This window comes from Lynx canadensis, chromosome A2, assembly GCF_007474595.2.
Source record: "Lynx canadensis isolate LIC74 chromosome A2, mLynCan4.pri.v2, whole genome shotgun sequence".
Lineage (NCBI taxonomy): Eukaryota > Metazoa > Chordata > Mammalia > Carnivora > Felidae > Lynx > Lynx canadensis.
The window spans coordinates 118,107,862-118,124,713 of record NC_044304.2 but is presented as its reverse complement, the minus strand read 5'-3'; the positions used below and the strand labels follow the sequence as shown (position 1 = coordinate 118,124,713).

The 16,852-nt window shown below is 37.3% G+C and overlaps 1 protein-coding gene across 2 annotated transcripts in view; it reads left to right on the top strand.

Annotated features, from left to right (window-relative positions):
* The window catches only part of SKAP2 (src kinase associated phosphoprotein 2), a 184,856-nt gene that overhangs the window by 95,454 nt on the left and 72,550 nt on the right, over positions 1-16,852 (top strand). The gene's annotated exons all lie outside the window — the stretch shown is intronic.

The window sequence follows — 16,852 nt, the reverse complement described above, 5'->3', positions numbered from 1 at the left end:
TTAATCTTTTTAGTTTTTGCCAGTCTCACAAGTTAAAAGCAGTATCCTGTTTTAGTTTGTTTTCTTTAGTTTTTAGTGAAGTTTGTTCATTCATTCATCAAAATTTAATGAGCACTTACTGTGTGTCCCAGGCACTAATTTGGCACTTAGAGATACACAGTAGACAAGATAGTGTAGTCTCTGAGCTCACAGGACGTACATTCTATTAAGGGCGAGGAAAGCCAGGGGAAAGCCAGTAAATCAGTAAATACTATCTTTTCTCATGTTTATTAGCCTTTGTCCTTATTCTGTGAATTGCCTGGTTTGTATTCTTCACCTGTTTTTCTGTTAAACTGTTTATCTTTTCTTATTGATTTGTGGGAGTTCATTGTCTATTGTGACATCCATGCAAATATTTTTCCTACCCACCCCTTGAAAAAATCATCACTTGACAAATTAATGGTTGTCTTAATTTTTAACCATGTATGGAATTGTAATACTATACCTGATTTCTAGTGTTTGGTAAGAGATCATTGGACCGAGAGTCAAATTTCCATAGTTTAACATGCTGTGAGGAATTTATAAGAGCTATTTCTTTTCCTTTCTATTTTTTTTTAAGTACGCTCTGTGCCCAACATGAAGCTTGAACTCAGAATCCCCAGTCAAGAGTTACATATTATACCAACTGGACCAGCCAAGCACCCCAACAGTTATTTTTCTCTATGTAACATATTTTGATATTAAAAAAAATACATTAGAACTTTGAGTCTTGCATGAAGCTTGGGGATATCCAGATGAAGGGAACTTAATTGAATTCATTGATTTGTTTAATAACTATTATCTCATTATTGGGAAGATAGATGTAACATGGTGTATGTATAAATGTTTTTATGGTGAGAATATACATCATGGTCTCTTCATACATGATTTAATTATAGGCTGACTTTGTAGAAAACATGTAATGGAATATCTTTTCATAAGAGCTTGCCATATCTGGATTGCTTTTGAGTAAGTTGTGTCATATCATTTATTCATACGGACTTGCAGTGGAATGTATATTTTTTGGATTTGAAGTCTTTTCCCATGTTTTTAAGAGATCACTGTGTGCTTCAAATATTCATGAACAAAGTACGGATTCAGAGTCAGACTGTTTTTACAGGCTTACAACCCCCCGCGGTAACTGTTGGCACCCCCACTGCAAGGAGAGGCCACAGTCACGCTGGCGCTCCCGCGAGGTTGCAGAGACCGTCTGTTTGCACGAAGTTGAGTCCCTTGTTGCATGTTGCCAGCACACACTTTATTCCATGAGGCTCCTTTTCAAAGTTTTACCTTGACATTTTTTTAATGTTTTATCTTTATTTTTGAGAGAGAGAGAGAGACAAAGTGCAAGCAGGGGAGAGACAGAGAGAGATGGAGACACAGAATCCGAAGCAGGCTCCAGGCTCCCAGCTGTCAGCACAGACCCGACGTGGGGCTCAAACTCACGAACTGCGAGATCATGACTTGAGCCAAAGTCAGGCACCACCCAGGCGCCCCTAATGTGACATTTTTAATTTGAATCAAAAACTGACACTTCAGTGGTGAAATTGTTCTGGTAATGACTGACGGCTCTGAACTGGGCAAAAGGGGAGCTCCGACGGTCAGGTTGTGTCAGCTCTGTGAACCCCGGGGCTGGGATAGTGTGTGCAATGAACAGAGTCCTGGATCTCCGTATGATGTCTAACTCAGAATAGACACCGCTTTCTATTTTTGGCAGGTGATTTTTTTTACATCGTGGATACTAATTTTTGAAAACTAGGCTGAAATCACATAACTAAAAATGGGCACTTTTCATACTCTCTGTTCTGTCCCAATTTCTTTGTCTCCTTTTTATGGTATCTCTGGTTGTTACAAAGTTCAAGACCGCGCTGGAGTGTTACTAACTGTGGAAGTTGGCAGTAAGGTGGTGAGTGAGCGAAAAGGAGGATGACCTCTTTGCTCCCAGTTGGGGTCGCCCTCACCTGCTCTCCTGCTTCTCATTCTTAATTTCCTCATCAGTTCTTTTTTTTTTTTTTTTTTTTTAAATTTTTTTTTCAACGTTTATTTATTTTTGGGACAGAGAGAGACAGAGCATGAACGGGGGAGGGGCAGAGAGAGAGAGGGAGACACAGAATCGGAAACAAGCTCCAGGCTCTGAGCCATCAGCCCAGAGCCCGACGCAGGGCTCGAACTCCCGGACTGCGAGATCGTGACCTGGCTGAAGTCGGACGCTTAACTGACTGCGCCACCCAGGCTCCCCCCTCATCAGTTCTTTGGTGAGAGAAGAATTACATTTTTATAAAATCATTTTAATGATTCAAAAGTTAGATACTCTATAAATAAAAATCCTTCTCCTCCTGGGCATTTACATATCTGGCCCTTCCCTTTTCTGTTTTCAGTCTTGTGCCGGTCTCAGAACTGTATTTTATCTACTTATTGACATTCCTTTGATTTTGCATTGAACATGATCTTAGAGCATGTGTTTAAAATCCTGTAAGACAAGTATTAAATGAAGTTTTAAAAAAACGCACCACTAAGAGCAATGTAGGTACTTTACTTCAAAATTGTACTTCTGGGGGCGCCTGGGTGGCTCAGTCGGTTAAGCGTCCGACTTCGGCTCAGGTCATGATCTCATGGTCCGTGAGTTCGAGCCCCGCATCAGGCTCTGTGCTGACAGCTCAGAGCCTGGAGCCTGTTTCGGATTCTGTGTCTCCCTCTCTCTGACCCTCCCCCGTTCATGCTCTGTCTCTCTCTGTCTCAAAAATAAATAAATGTTAAAAAAAAATTTAAAAAACAAACAAACAAAAAAACCCCACAAAATTGTACTTCTGCATTGTAAGTAAGTACCCTTGGTAATGTTGCTGCACACTCTTTGGAGAAGCACCTACGATCTCTTACTCAAAGGCTAGTGAAGAAGACGAACGTATGAATACAGCCCAACATTGTAGGTGGTGCCATAGAAATGTCTCTCTCCCTGGCCAGTCTCACATATGGCTGTTAGCAGTTACTCCCCTCTGAAGTTAATGATCAGAAAGCATTAAGCGTGTGGTGTATTTTTATTTGCAGGCACTAGGAAAAAATGCTACACATCAACTCTTCTAATATTGAAGTTTCCATGTGTATTCTTTGGTGATTTACTCCATTTCATAGATAACAACGCTTTCTAGTTTTTGCAGTTATCCAGGTGTACATATTATCACCGGTACATACTAAAGAGTAGACTTGGGCATTTTATCATTCTCAGGAACATGTTGTTCTGTGGATGTTTTGTTTATGTGCAGTAGGCATATGCTTAAACTTTTTGCATGCTAGAATTATTCTGGCACTGAGTTAGAACTTTTATGAGCAATTGCTGATTTGTTCTTGTGTTAAGGTGACCTTCATCCAGGTATATGTCCCTGTAAAGCTGTTATACTTCATAAGTTTATATGTAAATTTATAAATAAAAGTATCTCAACATGACTACCAGCTTGGCTGATTGTTAAGGGATAGGGCTCTTAAGCAGTAACATAAAAGCTGTGTTGGCTTCTTGCAGGGATCATATCTTCTGCTTGGGATTTAATATTTACCAGAAGTTCGACGAAGACAGATAGTATTTTGGAAAGATTGTCTGAAAAATGTGCAAGGTGTCTATTCCTGTAGGTATTCTGTGGTCTTATCCTTGAGTTTAACAAAGCTGTTGGAGAGCTTTATACTTGGGCTACCAGGTTTGTGGTCGGTAGAATTACTTTTAGTAAATTTTGCTTTGGCATTTTGCTGTTGGCTTGACATGAGTGATGTTATACAAAGCAGCCCTGTGAAACTTTTATTTTACCTACTGTAACAATGTTATTGAGGACATTGAGAGCACATGGGAAAAATTTCTTTCTCATTCTAGTACCAGGAACCAGGAACAGTGGTTGTATATTCCTCCCTGAGCAATGATCTGTATTTATCTAATGGGCAATGAATCACATAATTTATTATTTCCTGCTTCATGTTGGTTGTTATAAAGCGTATAACTGAGTTTTTGGCCCCCTCGTGCTGTGTGTAAATGACTTTGTAGTTCCAACTTGTTTTGTGTTCTACCCTGACTCCTAGCTTTGTCTTGATTTATTACTTTTTTTTATTTGAAATAATGTCATTTATAGAAAAGTTTCAAGAATAGTACAAATAATTCCTATTATACCCTTCGTTTAGATTTTCTTAAATCATTACCTTAGAAGGAAAACCCATAAGGCTAGCAGGAGATTTTTCAACAGAAACTTAACTTTAACATTTTTTAATTCAGGTAGTTGGTTCCTCTCTGTATATACACAGTTTTCTCCTATTTGCTTTAATATCCATGCCAAATGTTATCTGTACAAATGCCTGTAAGATGCTTTATTGGAGGGGAATGAAGCAGTGTATTATTAAATAAACAATAATAGATAAAAATGTATTAATTTCTTACCTATATTGAAGAAAGAGACTTAAGGAAAGACCTGTTTCAGATGGAAGGAAGATAAATTGTGTGTGTGTGTGTGTGTGTGTGTGTGTGTGTGTGTGTCTGTGAGAGAGAGAGAGAGAGAGAGAGATGGGAAGGAAGGAAGGAAAGCAGGAAGGAAGGAAGGGAGGGAGGAAGGGAAGAAAGGGAACATCAATGTGTTTTAAGAGGATACTTTAACACTTTGAATGGCAGAACAGATTAAATGCCAAAGCCCTTTTGATTTAAATAAAAATTAAGGAGTTCTCTTCTTAAATGAAAATAGGTAATACATACTAAAGCATGGAGAATGTTTGGGGATATATTTACTTTAGTAATCAAGCCCATTTTAGTAATCAATCAGAGTAGAGCCATAAGCAGAACCTTATTTCAGAATAATTTCATATTTGATAGTTTTCATACTAGATATTTTTTACTTATTTTAACCACCCCTCAGTAATAAGGTTCTTTTGGGAGATGGGAATAGAATGACAATTGTTTATATACGTGTTCTCTTTCTTCAGAGTAAAAACATATACATATGCTTTATTATATTATATAATATGGAAGACGTTCTAACTGCATATTCCTATTTCAGACACTTAAGATATATCCTTCTAGGGGCGCCTGGGTGGCGCAGTCGGTTAAGCGTCCGACTTCAGCCAGGTCACGATCTCGTGGTCCGTGAGTTCGAGCCCCGCATCAGGCTCTGGGCTGACGGCTCAGAGCCTGGAGCCTGTTTCCGATTCTGTGTCTCCCTCTCTCTCTTCCCCTCCCCCGTTCATGCTCTGTCTCTCTCTGTCCCAAAAATAAATAAACGTTGAAAAAAAAAATTTAAAAAAAAAAAGATATATCCTTCTATTATGAATGGCTCTAAAGTTTTGTACACAAATAGGAAAAATAAATGAATATAAATGAACTTAGAGAATGTTACAAATTAGAAAAATGTTATTCATATTCTGAAAATAATTGCAAAATTTTATAGTTTTTAAAAACTAAAAAACATTTTTTTAATGTTTATTTATTTTTGAGAGAGAGAGAGCATGAGCAGGAGGGGGCAGAGAGAGAGGGAGATACAGAATCGGAAGCAAACTCCAGGCTCTGAGCTGTCAGCACAGAGCCCAATCAATGTAGGACCTGAACTCACAGTCTGTGAGATCATGACCTGAGCTGAAGTCAGATGCTTAACCAACTGGGCCACTCAGGCACCCCAAAAATTTATAGTTTAAAGCTCACAGCATTAAACAGTTGCAAAAAAAAATTGTCCTATGGCCTATGGGAAAATAGAACATACTTGAATGGGAAGGAGCTAAAGAATTCAGCCTAAATTGTATTAATTTTTAAAAAAAAATTTTTTTCAACATTTATTTATTTTGGGACAGAGAGAGGCAGAGCATGAACGGGGGAGGGGCAGAGACACAGGGAGACACAGAATCGGAAACAGGCTCCAGGCTCTGAGCCATCAGCCCAGAGCCCGACGCGGGGCTCGAACCCACGGACCGCGAGATCGTGACCTGGCTGAAGTCGGACGCTTAACCGACTGCGCCACCCAGGCGCCCCTAAAAAAAATTTTTAATGTTTATTTATTTTGAAAGAGAGACAGACAGAGCACGAACAGGAGAGGGGCAGAGAGAGAGGGAGACACAGAATCTGAAGCAGTCTCCAGGCCCTGAGCTGTCAGCACAGAGCCCGGTGCAGGGCTTGAACTCATAAATCACGAGATTGTGACCTGAGCCGAAGTCGGATGCTTAACCAACTGAGCCACCCAGTGCCCCTTAATTATATTCATTTCTTATTTTGTGTAATTGTTAGATACCTTTTAGTCACATAAAAAATCTCATTTTCCTTCTATACAGTCTGTTTTCCCTTTTCTGATTTGTTCCTTGTGTGTGTGTGTGTGTGTGTGTGTGTGTGTGTGGTGTGTTTGTTTAAACTAGAATGGAGTCTTTTTAAAGACATTTTTAGGAACCAAAATTGACTTCTCTAAAATCTTGTAGAAATGAAACAGATATCCTATAATTTAATTAAGTATTTTAAATATATCATTCTGTTACTGTTAAGGAATTAACTGTAATAATTGTGATACTTAATGCTGTAGAGTAGTAGTTCAATGCTGTTTTCTTATACAGTTTCCCGTAGATGGCATTCACTTATCTGATCAATGATAGAACATAGCATTTCAGGGAAGGGAGGCTTTGATGGACGACCTGGAGGTCCTGGTTCCACTGCTCACTGTGTGACCTTGGTTTCCCATTAGTAACTGCACTGATAATGCCTCCTTCTTGGGGCAATGTGGGAAGGAAATGAGATGATGCTGTGTCAAGTTTAACTAGTGGTTAAGGCTTAATAATGTTAGTTGTTGCAATTGTTATTACCTTACCGAACCATGCTGATATTTGCTTATATGTATTTGCTATTTAAATTATGATGCTTTAAAAAAAGAATGCTTAGAACTATAGTCTAAGGATATGGCAAATGTTGTGTTTCATACAGAGGTATAGGGAAGGAAGGAGGAAGACCAATTTTAGTTATTTATTAAATTTTATACGTAAGTTATTTGACTTTTTAAAAAAATGCTTTCAACAAGTTTTCAGTGAGGTTCAGTTTTTTTTCCTGGCTGCCTACCTTGGGTAATATTAGAAATGGCCTGGCATGTAATACACTGGCAAATATTTATTTAACAAGTGAATGGAGTGTTCCTTTTCATTTATCCTAATCTTTACTATGTACAATACCATCAAATATTTTTTTCATGCATCATTTTTTTTTGGCCAATATCTACAGCTGGAAAGAAATTGGCATTGTTAAGAGGTATTTGGCTTTCATATTTTATTGTAGTTGTTTTATCATTTCAGCTTTCTTGTTTTCTTGTGTATGGAACACTGGACTTGGCAAATTTGAATTGCCATTTACAGTAATAAATAATAAGAACTAACATGTCTTCGAGTTATCTTAGTGCTACCCTACTAAGTCTACACAGTAATTCTCCATTATTACTTATATTCAAAGATTGGGAAAGTAAAGGTAACAAAATTGAGTAACTTGTCTAAGCCCCAGGGCTAATGGTCAGCTGCAATTTGAATCCAAGACCCAAGGCTTTAACCACAATTCTAAGATGCAAATCAGATTAGGGGCGCCTTTTTGTGTTAAAGATGAACATCAAATTAAATTCAGCTCATAATTGTATATCTTTTATATTATTTAGAGTATCTGTGAAATTATGATATTTAGAATTTTATTTTATTTATTTATATATATATTTTAATTTTTTAATGTTATTATTTTTGACAGAGACAGACAGACAGAACATGAGTTGGGGAGGGGCGAGAGAGAGGGAGTACAGAATCTGAAACATGCTCCAGGCTCCCAGCTGTCAGCACGGAGCCCGACGCGGAGCTTGAACTCACAGACAGCAAGATCATGACCTGAGCTAAAGTCAGACGGTCAACCGACTGAGCCACCGGCGCCCCTAGAATTTTATTTTTAACTGAAGGAAAAGTATATTCCATTTTAAGCTTGTATCTCATTCTCTCAAAGTATTTGTATATCAGAGACTTTTTAAAAGGTGGCACTTTTTTTCTGAGTTTAATTTTTGTGACAGAAGATGATTAAGATAGGTGGATATTACCACACACACACACCACACACACGCATGCACACATACACACACACACACGTAAAACCAGTAGCCAATTGGTATGTGTGATGAGGGATACAGTAGGTACAATACTAGCCCCCCAGAGAAGTCCACATTCTTATCCTTGAATGTGTGAATATTTACTTGGCAAGCGGGAATTAGATTGCAGGTGGAATAAGGTTGCCAGTGAGCTGACCTTAAATAAAATTACCCTAATTGGCAAACCTGTGAGTTGCAGCCTCTGCTTTTGCCCCTCCCCCCCAGTGTCATCCCGTGGGCCACTGTATCAGTCTTCAAAGCCTTGTCCCGAAGGCTTAATCTCCTTGGGAATTCCGTGGTCTATAAGAGGAAGCTGACCATTTTTGTGTCTAAGCATGATATGAGCCTATTTTTTTCCTTTTTTAAAAAAAATTGTTTAAATATTTATTTATCTTTTGAGAGACAGAGAGACAGAGCACGAGTGGGGGAGGAGCAGAGAGAGGGAGACACAGAATCCGAAGCAGGCTCCAGGCTCTGAGCTGTCAGCACAGAGCCCGATGCGGGGCTCAAACTCACGGACCCTGAGATCGTGATCTGAGCTGAAGTCGGATGCTTAACTGACTGAGCCCCAGGCACCCCGAGCCTATTTTTTTTTAAAGAAATATTGTTAGTCTTAGAGATCACCAGTACTAGCATATTGGTTAGTCCTTTCTGAAAAAATAATAATGGGAAGGGAGAAACAAGCTCTGTGAAAGGAGCATGCTAGGCTAACATAATTAACAATTATTTTAGTTACTGTAGTGATTCTTCTTTTAAAGGTTATTATTGTTTATATGTCCATTGAACACATAATAATTTTCTTTTGCCACTAAAAACACTGATTAAAATGATTTGAAATTCCAAATTTTATATGTGGAGGGGAGAATTCTAGGATATGAAAAATATTTAATGTATATCTTTCTTTCACAGGTATTCCAGGCCAAGATTCTAGCTAGAAATCAAACCTGTGAAATGACAGAAAATAATTCCTTGCTAGATCTAAAGAAAGTTATCAGTTCCTCTGCAAAAAATATGTGATGTACAGTTTCCACATTTGATATCTTTGAAAGTTGAACCCCTTGGTCCTTGGCCATTTGTTACCGAAAGAACAAGAAAAACCTTATGTGGATATGTTTCATAGACCCTAGGATTGGGAGGGCCTAGAGATGATTGATCTGTTTGTTTTTTTGTTGTGGTTTTTTTTCACGTTTTAGATGAGAAACTGATAACCCAGAGAGGCTTAGTGACCCAAGGAAGGTCACAGATTTGCAGTGCTGGGATGTCATTACAGACCTCTCTAACCTATAGCACGCATCTTAAAATCAGTATCAATGTAAAACTGCTCTAGCTGGCTGCTATAGCATAAAACCATTTTATTTAATATTTATATCCAAGTTAAATTTAGGTTTCTCTCCCTTGCTAGGAGATAGACTTTCTGTTTTGCTTTGTTTTATTTTACAGGTATACTAGTGAAATTTTGTAAAAGTTTTTTAGAATAAGAAAAAAGTGTCAGCAACTCTACGTCTTTGTATCTATTTTTGTGTGTATGTGTGTCTTTGTGTCTATTATATATTCTCTAGAAACAGGGAAAATGGCATCTAATGTTTGTGCAAATGTTAAGTAAAACGTGATTAACTTGTACTTGTGGAATAATGAGTTCTGAGCCAGTAATAGCTCTGGGAACTGAATGAAGCTCATTTATAGACTGTTTCCTAAAGCTAAGTACTCAGTGTACCCTTCACGCGGCCAGAAGTCGCTACAAGATACTGGACATCATTTGGAAAAATACAGGAAACAAAGCGGAAAGCATTTTTTACTTTTACACAAAATTACAATGATGAAATACTGACATCTGAAAATAGACCTTAGTTCTGATGACTGCTTCTTAAGAAAAATGAACTTGAGGGACACCTGGGTGGCTTAGTCAGTTAGGTGTCCGACTCTTTGATTTCGGCTCAGGTCATGATCTCATGGTTCATGGAGATGAGCCCCGTGTTGGGCTCTGCACTGACAGTGTGGAGCCTGCTTGAGATTCTCTCCCCCTCCACCCCTCTCTCTGGTTGTCCCTTGCTTGTGTACTCTCTCTCTCTCTCTCAAAATAAATAAACTTAAAAAAAAAAAAGAAAAAAAAAGAACTTGAACTAGAGAAGTTAATCTAGACAATAAAATAACCCCTGAGTTGATCAAGGTAGAAGAGGGTGTTGCCAGCATGAAATGAGAAAATGATTAATATTTTTGGAAAATCGAAGCCTAATATGTGTTTTAAGTATAAAGTAATCACTAAGTGGATAGCTATATAAAAAATGGGGATGGTGTCTGTTTATCAAATTTAGCACTGCTGGAATGACAAGGCATTTTAAAAAGTTTATCACATTGAAGTTTAGAAGAGATAAAAAGGAAGCCCTATCCCTTCAAAGAGGTAGCCACTTCATGGAACTCAGTATCCCAACTGTCGGGCAAAAGTGAAGAATTTTAAAAGATTTAGATAAACTCATGGATGTTTTATTCATATAAATTGAGAGAATAAAAGATATTGTTGAGGAACTTGTCCTTAACTTTTTGCGGTTCAAGGAAAACCCATTGTGTGGTTACAGTAGATGAAGATCCAAACTCCAGGGTGAAAATTCTCATGAGTAAAACCAGTCTTTTACATATCTCCTTTTCCCCCTAGTATTAGGGAAGAGGAATCAGTTGTGTAAAAGTGGAGGGGAAAAATTATATTGATTGAAAGTTTAATGTTCATAGTGAAAACTAACAATGCTAAGTAGTAAAAGGGAAAAGCCAAATAAAAGATGACGTAGATCAAAACCAGTAAAAGGTGATATTCAGAAACCTAGCAGGGATTTTATACAAAGTCTAGATTGAAGAATCATAAAACTGTGAACATATTAACACAGCAAACTCATAAATCCAGTAAGAATTTGTTGATAATAGATAGTAAAAATGAGGCTTTGGATTCCTTAGAAGTGTAGCAATTTAAACGGACCCCAAAGTTGCATACCAAAAAATAAAAAAGGTAATGAAAAGCGTTGTCTATTTTGAAAATGTCCCTGAAGACACTCTCATCTCTTGACTCTTATTCATAGTTCGACATGAAGCGCTAGGTAGGCAGAAAGGAACTAAATAAAAAGCTAATTCCAGGACTTAGTAGTTAGAACTCCTACAGATTAAAAAAAGAACTCTCTAAATTGTGCTTCAGAATTGGTGCCTCACTGTAAGTCTTAGAAAAAAATAAATGTGTTTAAAGAGGTGTCAGACAGGGATATACTTGCAAGTGTGTGTGTGTGTGTGTGTGGTGTGTGTGGGTGTGTGTGTGAGAGAGAGAGACGAGAGAGCGAGAGAGAGGAGGAGGTGGATTAGGTGACTATGGTAGTGTTGGAGAGGGCCCAGGAATTGTGCATTGAGACACTCAGTGCCAGACAACATTGTGAATTAAGCAAGATTTTGTTTATTTAGATTATTTTGAGAAAAGACGTACAAAAAAGAAAGGATGGTCAGCCCTCTCTCTTCCCTCAACTCTTCCCCACCCCCCAACTCGTAACTCGCTCTCTTCTTCCTCACCCCTGCTCCCCTCTTCTACTGAAGGGATTCCCAGGATGTTCAAAGTCTTTTCTTCTGAGTTTAATCATTTTGTGGTGTAATTTCAAGTAAACATTCTGTGGTCTACACCTATTTTTCCACTTTTTTCCTATCCCGTCTGCAGGAATGCACCTGTCTACCTTACGTGCTAAGATAGGTTTTATACCCAGCCAAGTATGTGAAATATACCTAAGTGATACTCCTAGAAAAAGAAAATTCATATTTTTCCTTGAAGTTGAAATAAATTATTTTCACTTCGAAAAATTTAGTTAAGTAAATAGTTAAAACTTTAACTTCTTAAATACATGGCAGGTATTAAGCATTCAAGTATTTTTCTTCTTAGATTCAAGGAAAAATGTTAAAACAATAACATAATAAAGTTTGCTAAGATTGGGCAATACCTTAGTTTTTAGGTAATTGGTTTTTTATTTTAAATACTTGGAATTCTCCATTTTTTTTCAGCTTCTAGGATCTACTCCTTTAGCTTGCTGGTATACTACATGTTTATTTTTAAGGCAAAATTTTCCAGACAATTTTTGAACTCTTGAGTTATCTTTTTTTAAAAGTGGCCCTGTCCATAAAAATACCACCCTAAGTATAAGAAAATTCCACTTCTGCCTTTTCCCACTGAGTTGCTAGGAATATAGTAGGCACTTGATTCTGTTTATTGAATTCATTGTGACCCCTTGTTTGTTAGCATTTGCATGTTTGAAATTCCCAAATTATAAATCGGAAAAAGACCCATTCCTTGGCCATTCTTGTAGGGAGTCTAATATTTGATCTAGCTTTAGAAAGCCAGTAGTATTATATAGAAATACATGCTCGTTTTTTTTTTTTTCAATGTTTTATTAATTGTTTGGGACAGAGAGAGACAGAGCATGAACGGTGCAGAGGGGCAGAGAGAGAGGAGACACAGAAACAGAAACGGAAACAGGCTCCAGGCTCTGAGCATCAGCCCAGGAGCCCGACGCGGGGCTCAAACTCACGGACCGCAAAGATCGTGACCTGGCTGAAGTCGGAACGCTTAACTGACTGCGCCACCCAGGTGCCCCTGTGCTCGTTTTATAAAAAGGAAACTAATCTTTGTCAGTATATGCTTATTGTCTCAGAGTACCAAAAACTTGTGGCCACTTAACCTATGAAGTAATTGTCTGCCATATAAATAGGCTGCCCTAGAGAACGGGTTAATTTTTTTCTCCTCTTAGTTAGAATATAATTTCTTCATCAACTGACTTTCACCTAACCAAAAGGAAATCTTTGAACTGCTTTAAAAATAACTATAATGCTTAACCCATGCAGTTACCAAATCATGCTTTTTTCCATCTTTCTGATTAAAATTCTCTAGGCATTGTTAAGTAGTCTTACAGTTACATTGGAACCCCTTCGTTTGTATTAATAGGTACAGTTACACTAACATGTAGTACTGATATTTATTTGTGATAATGAAAACTAACATTTAATAAAAGCCTACTATGTGCCAAAGTATTCAGGCTCCGTGCTAAACTGATTTCGGGGACAAGGCATGAATTTTGATAGTGAAACAGAACTGGCAGCGTAATTGTGAATTTGTGGTTGTGTAATTGGCTATGTTGCATAGTTTCCTGTAGTGAGATAATGTAATTTTGGTGTTTGGCAAATGTTTAGCGGCTCTGTGTTGTTGCCTGCCAGACAGGTTTATATTAGCTTCACCTTCCTTTTCTTTCGTGTATCGTTGTACCTACATTTGCAGACTCTTAACTCTTTGGATCAATCTGCGTGTTCTTCAATGGTGACATACCGTTGACCTTTGTAGGTGTAGTGATATGCAGTCTAACTGATGTGAGAATGCATGTTTTTAAAGAGAAATTACCACTTGTCATATCTTGTTACCAATTTCAATTCTACCATTAAAAAGTATGAAGTGTTTATATAGTTATGGTGCTATGCAAGTAATTCAAATGGTTCTTCTAAGAACTTAAAAATCTAAAGTCCTTAAAGGGATTACTGTTATAAACCTTTTTTGAGGGGCGCCTGGGTGGCGCAGTCCGGTTAAAGCGTCCGGACTTCAGCCCGGGTCACGATCCTCGCGGTCCGTGAGTTCGAGCCCCACGTCGGGCTCTGGGCTGATGGCTCAGAGCCTGGAGCCTGTTTCCGATTCTGTGTCTCCCTGTGTCTCTGCCCCTCCCCCGTTCATGGCTCTGTCTCTCTCTGTCCCAAAAAATAAATAAAAAACATTGAAAAAAAAATTTAAAAATAAACCTTTTTTGAAAAAAATTCACATGTGCACATTAATGCACATATAAATGCATATAAAACATAAATAATACACTTTAAAAACTTCACACGTGCATTGAAGCAAATCCTAGATATTGGACAAATAGCAATTTAGGAAAATGAGATTTCAGTGAGAAAAACTTGATTTTTTTTCCCCCTTTAGGAATGACATAAAGATTTTATATTAGAAAACATGAAATTGAAGTTCATATAAGTATTGCTTGTGACATCAAAATTATTGTGATTTATCAGGTGGAAATCTTTAAGGCAAAAGCACTAGGTTATGTGTATATTCACTTACTAACTTCTCATTCCCTTTTCATGTTATTACTCCTCTTTCCTCTCTCCTCCTTTTTTTTTTTTTTTTTTTTGGACCAGTACATTTCTAAACTGGAAAATTATGCTAAAGGCACCTGTTTCCCTTCAGAAAAAGTTTTCTCTTAGGATTTAGAGTGTTTATTTTTTATGTGAAGAACATTTTTATGCCCCAATGGAAGTGAGAGAGTCATGGGACGACTTCGCAGTGAGCCTTATTAGCCACGTGGAGGTAATTAATGCCTCCCATGTCCAGTTAAAGCAGCAGCATCAGACCTTAAGATGGAAAAGTGGCCTCTTCTTCTACAGTTTAATTTTATCTAAGACGAACAGTGCTTTAGAGTTTGTTTCCATCATCTTAAAGATACAGAAATTTATAGGATGTGTGCAGTGAATATTCTTGGTTTTACTACTGTGAACAAACCATTTTTAAATTTTTTCATGACATACAACAATCGTGTTAAAATATTAATGAATGTGTTTTGCTTTCTCATTCTGAAATGCCACCCGTATGATGCTTCTTGCAATGAGATTTTGTGTAGTTGACTTAAGAATTCTACATCCCAATTATGTAAAAGCCTGAGCACAAGCAAAGAGCCACAGAAATTAAACTATGATCCTGCTAGTTGGAGAAGTGAATCCTTTATTTTCAGGAATCTTATTTAGAAAGAAAATTTTCCTAAATAATTTTATGTTAGCTAGAATTTCATGTTTCTGTACGATACAATATTTCTGTTTACTTTTTGTCAGTGTAGCCTAGGTTAAAAAAAAAAGTGCTATGTCGTCATTATTTTTTCTTTTTTAAACACCTAAATCAAACCATAGTTACCTTTTTTTTTTTTTTTAATTTTTTTTTTTTCAACGTTTATTATTTATTTTTGGGACAGAGAGAGACAGAGCATGAACGGGGGAGGGGCAGAGAGAGAGAGGGAGACACAGAGTCGGAAACAGGCTCCAGGCTCTGAGCCAATCAGCCCAGAGCCTGACGCGGGGCTCGAACTCCCGGACCGCGAGATCATGACCTGGCTGAAGTCAGACGCTTAAACCGACTGCGCCACCCAGGCGCCCCCATAGTTACCTTCTTTAATTTAGTGGTTGACTAGGACTTGTTCACAAAATAAGATTCTTTATGTGATCTTTATTTTATGTACAAAGATACTATAGTAAATAACTTTACCTTTGTATGGATCAAATTTATTCTGAGAAAAGGAAACACGGATACGTTGACTGACAACTACTCAGATGTTTACATTGGCTCTCCCTAAAATTTTATATACATTTCAACATCAGTGCACTGTTTAAAGGTATATTTAATGATAATTGTTTGTTCATTGAGTAAAATTGATCTGCCAGGGAACTGAACTTGGTACTTTAATTAATTAATTTTAGAGAGACAGGGAGGGAGGGAGGGAGAGAAGCAGAGGGAGAGAGAGAGAGCAAGAGTGAGCAAGAAAGAGAGGGAGGAGAGAGAGAATCTTAAGCAGACTCCATGTGCAGTGTGCAGCCCAACACAGGGCTGGATTCCCACGACCCTGGGATCATGACCTGAGTCAAAATCGAGTTGGACGCTCAATTGACCGAGCCACCATGGTGCCCCTTGGTTTAGTTTCAGCTTTATTTCTTAAAGACAAATATCTTTATTTTAAACATTATTTCTTGAAGAAAAAAATCTGATTTTATAATTACTGTGATCCCTATACTATTATTAAAAAAACAAAAAACTTAACCTGGTAATTCTGTGATGAATCTGTACATTATAAACTTCCTACTATTTGTACATAATAAACTTCCTTCCTTTAAAAAAAAACACTTTAAAAAAAATCATAAGCTGTATTGATGTTTTTTCCATTGGGTGTATTCCACAAAAACTTGTATTGGATTGGTTGTTTTCACTTGTTAGAATTCTAGTAAAATGCTGAGATAACTGTATTATATTTCTAATGAAGTTTGTAAAAATATTGAACACTTGTGAAATTATTGAGTAACCTATTATTCATGACCATGAATATATGATTCTAATTGACTTAACTTTTGGCTTAATCTTTCATTTTTTTGTAGGTATCTAATATTTGTTTGTGATAGTTCTTTAGATCTTTAACCTAGTTTTGGACTCTCAGATGTCCTAGAAAAACCTAAAGCATTCAGTTGAATGTCTACAAGGTTTCTCTTGAGTACAACCAAGAAGAGATAGTATTTGCTATGTATTTAGGGAAACCAATTTTGGCATTTGATTTTTTGGGAAAAATCATTTTATGATTTATTTGGTAGGAATGGAGATACGCAGGTAAAAATCAACAAGCATTAAAATCCTTGAAGAGTTAATCTAATATAAATGTAAAGAAGCATATGTGATTTGTTTAAAATTCCTAACTTGTCTCTCAGGGGTTTATGGCATTCATTGATAATAGTTCCCCGATTGTTTCCTTATAGAAGGTAGATCGTAAAGTATTGCCCTGTAGAGATTATCTAGCTACATAATATTACTGTATTTGAAGGAGCATAATATATTAAAATATAGGCGCTCAGAACACTTTTTTGCTCTTGAGATTTATAGGAGAGGGACAAGTTTATGAATGGACAAAGCTAATAGACTCGAATTTAAATAATTT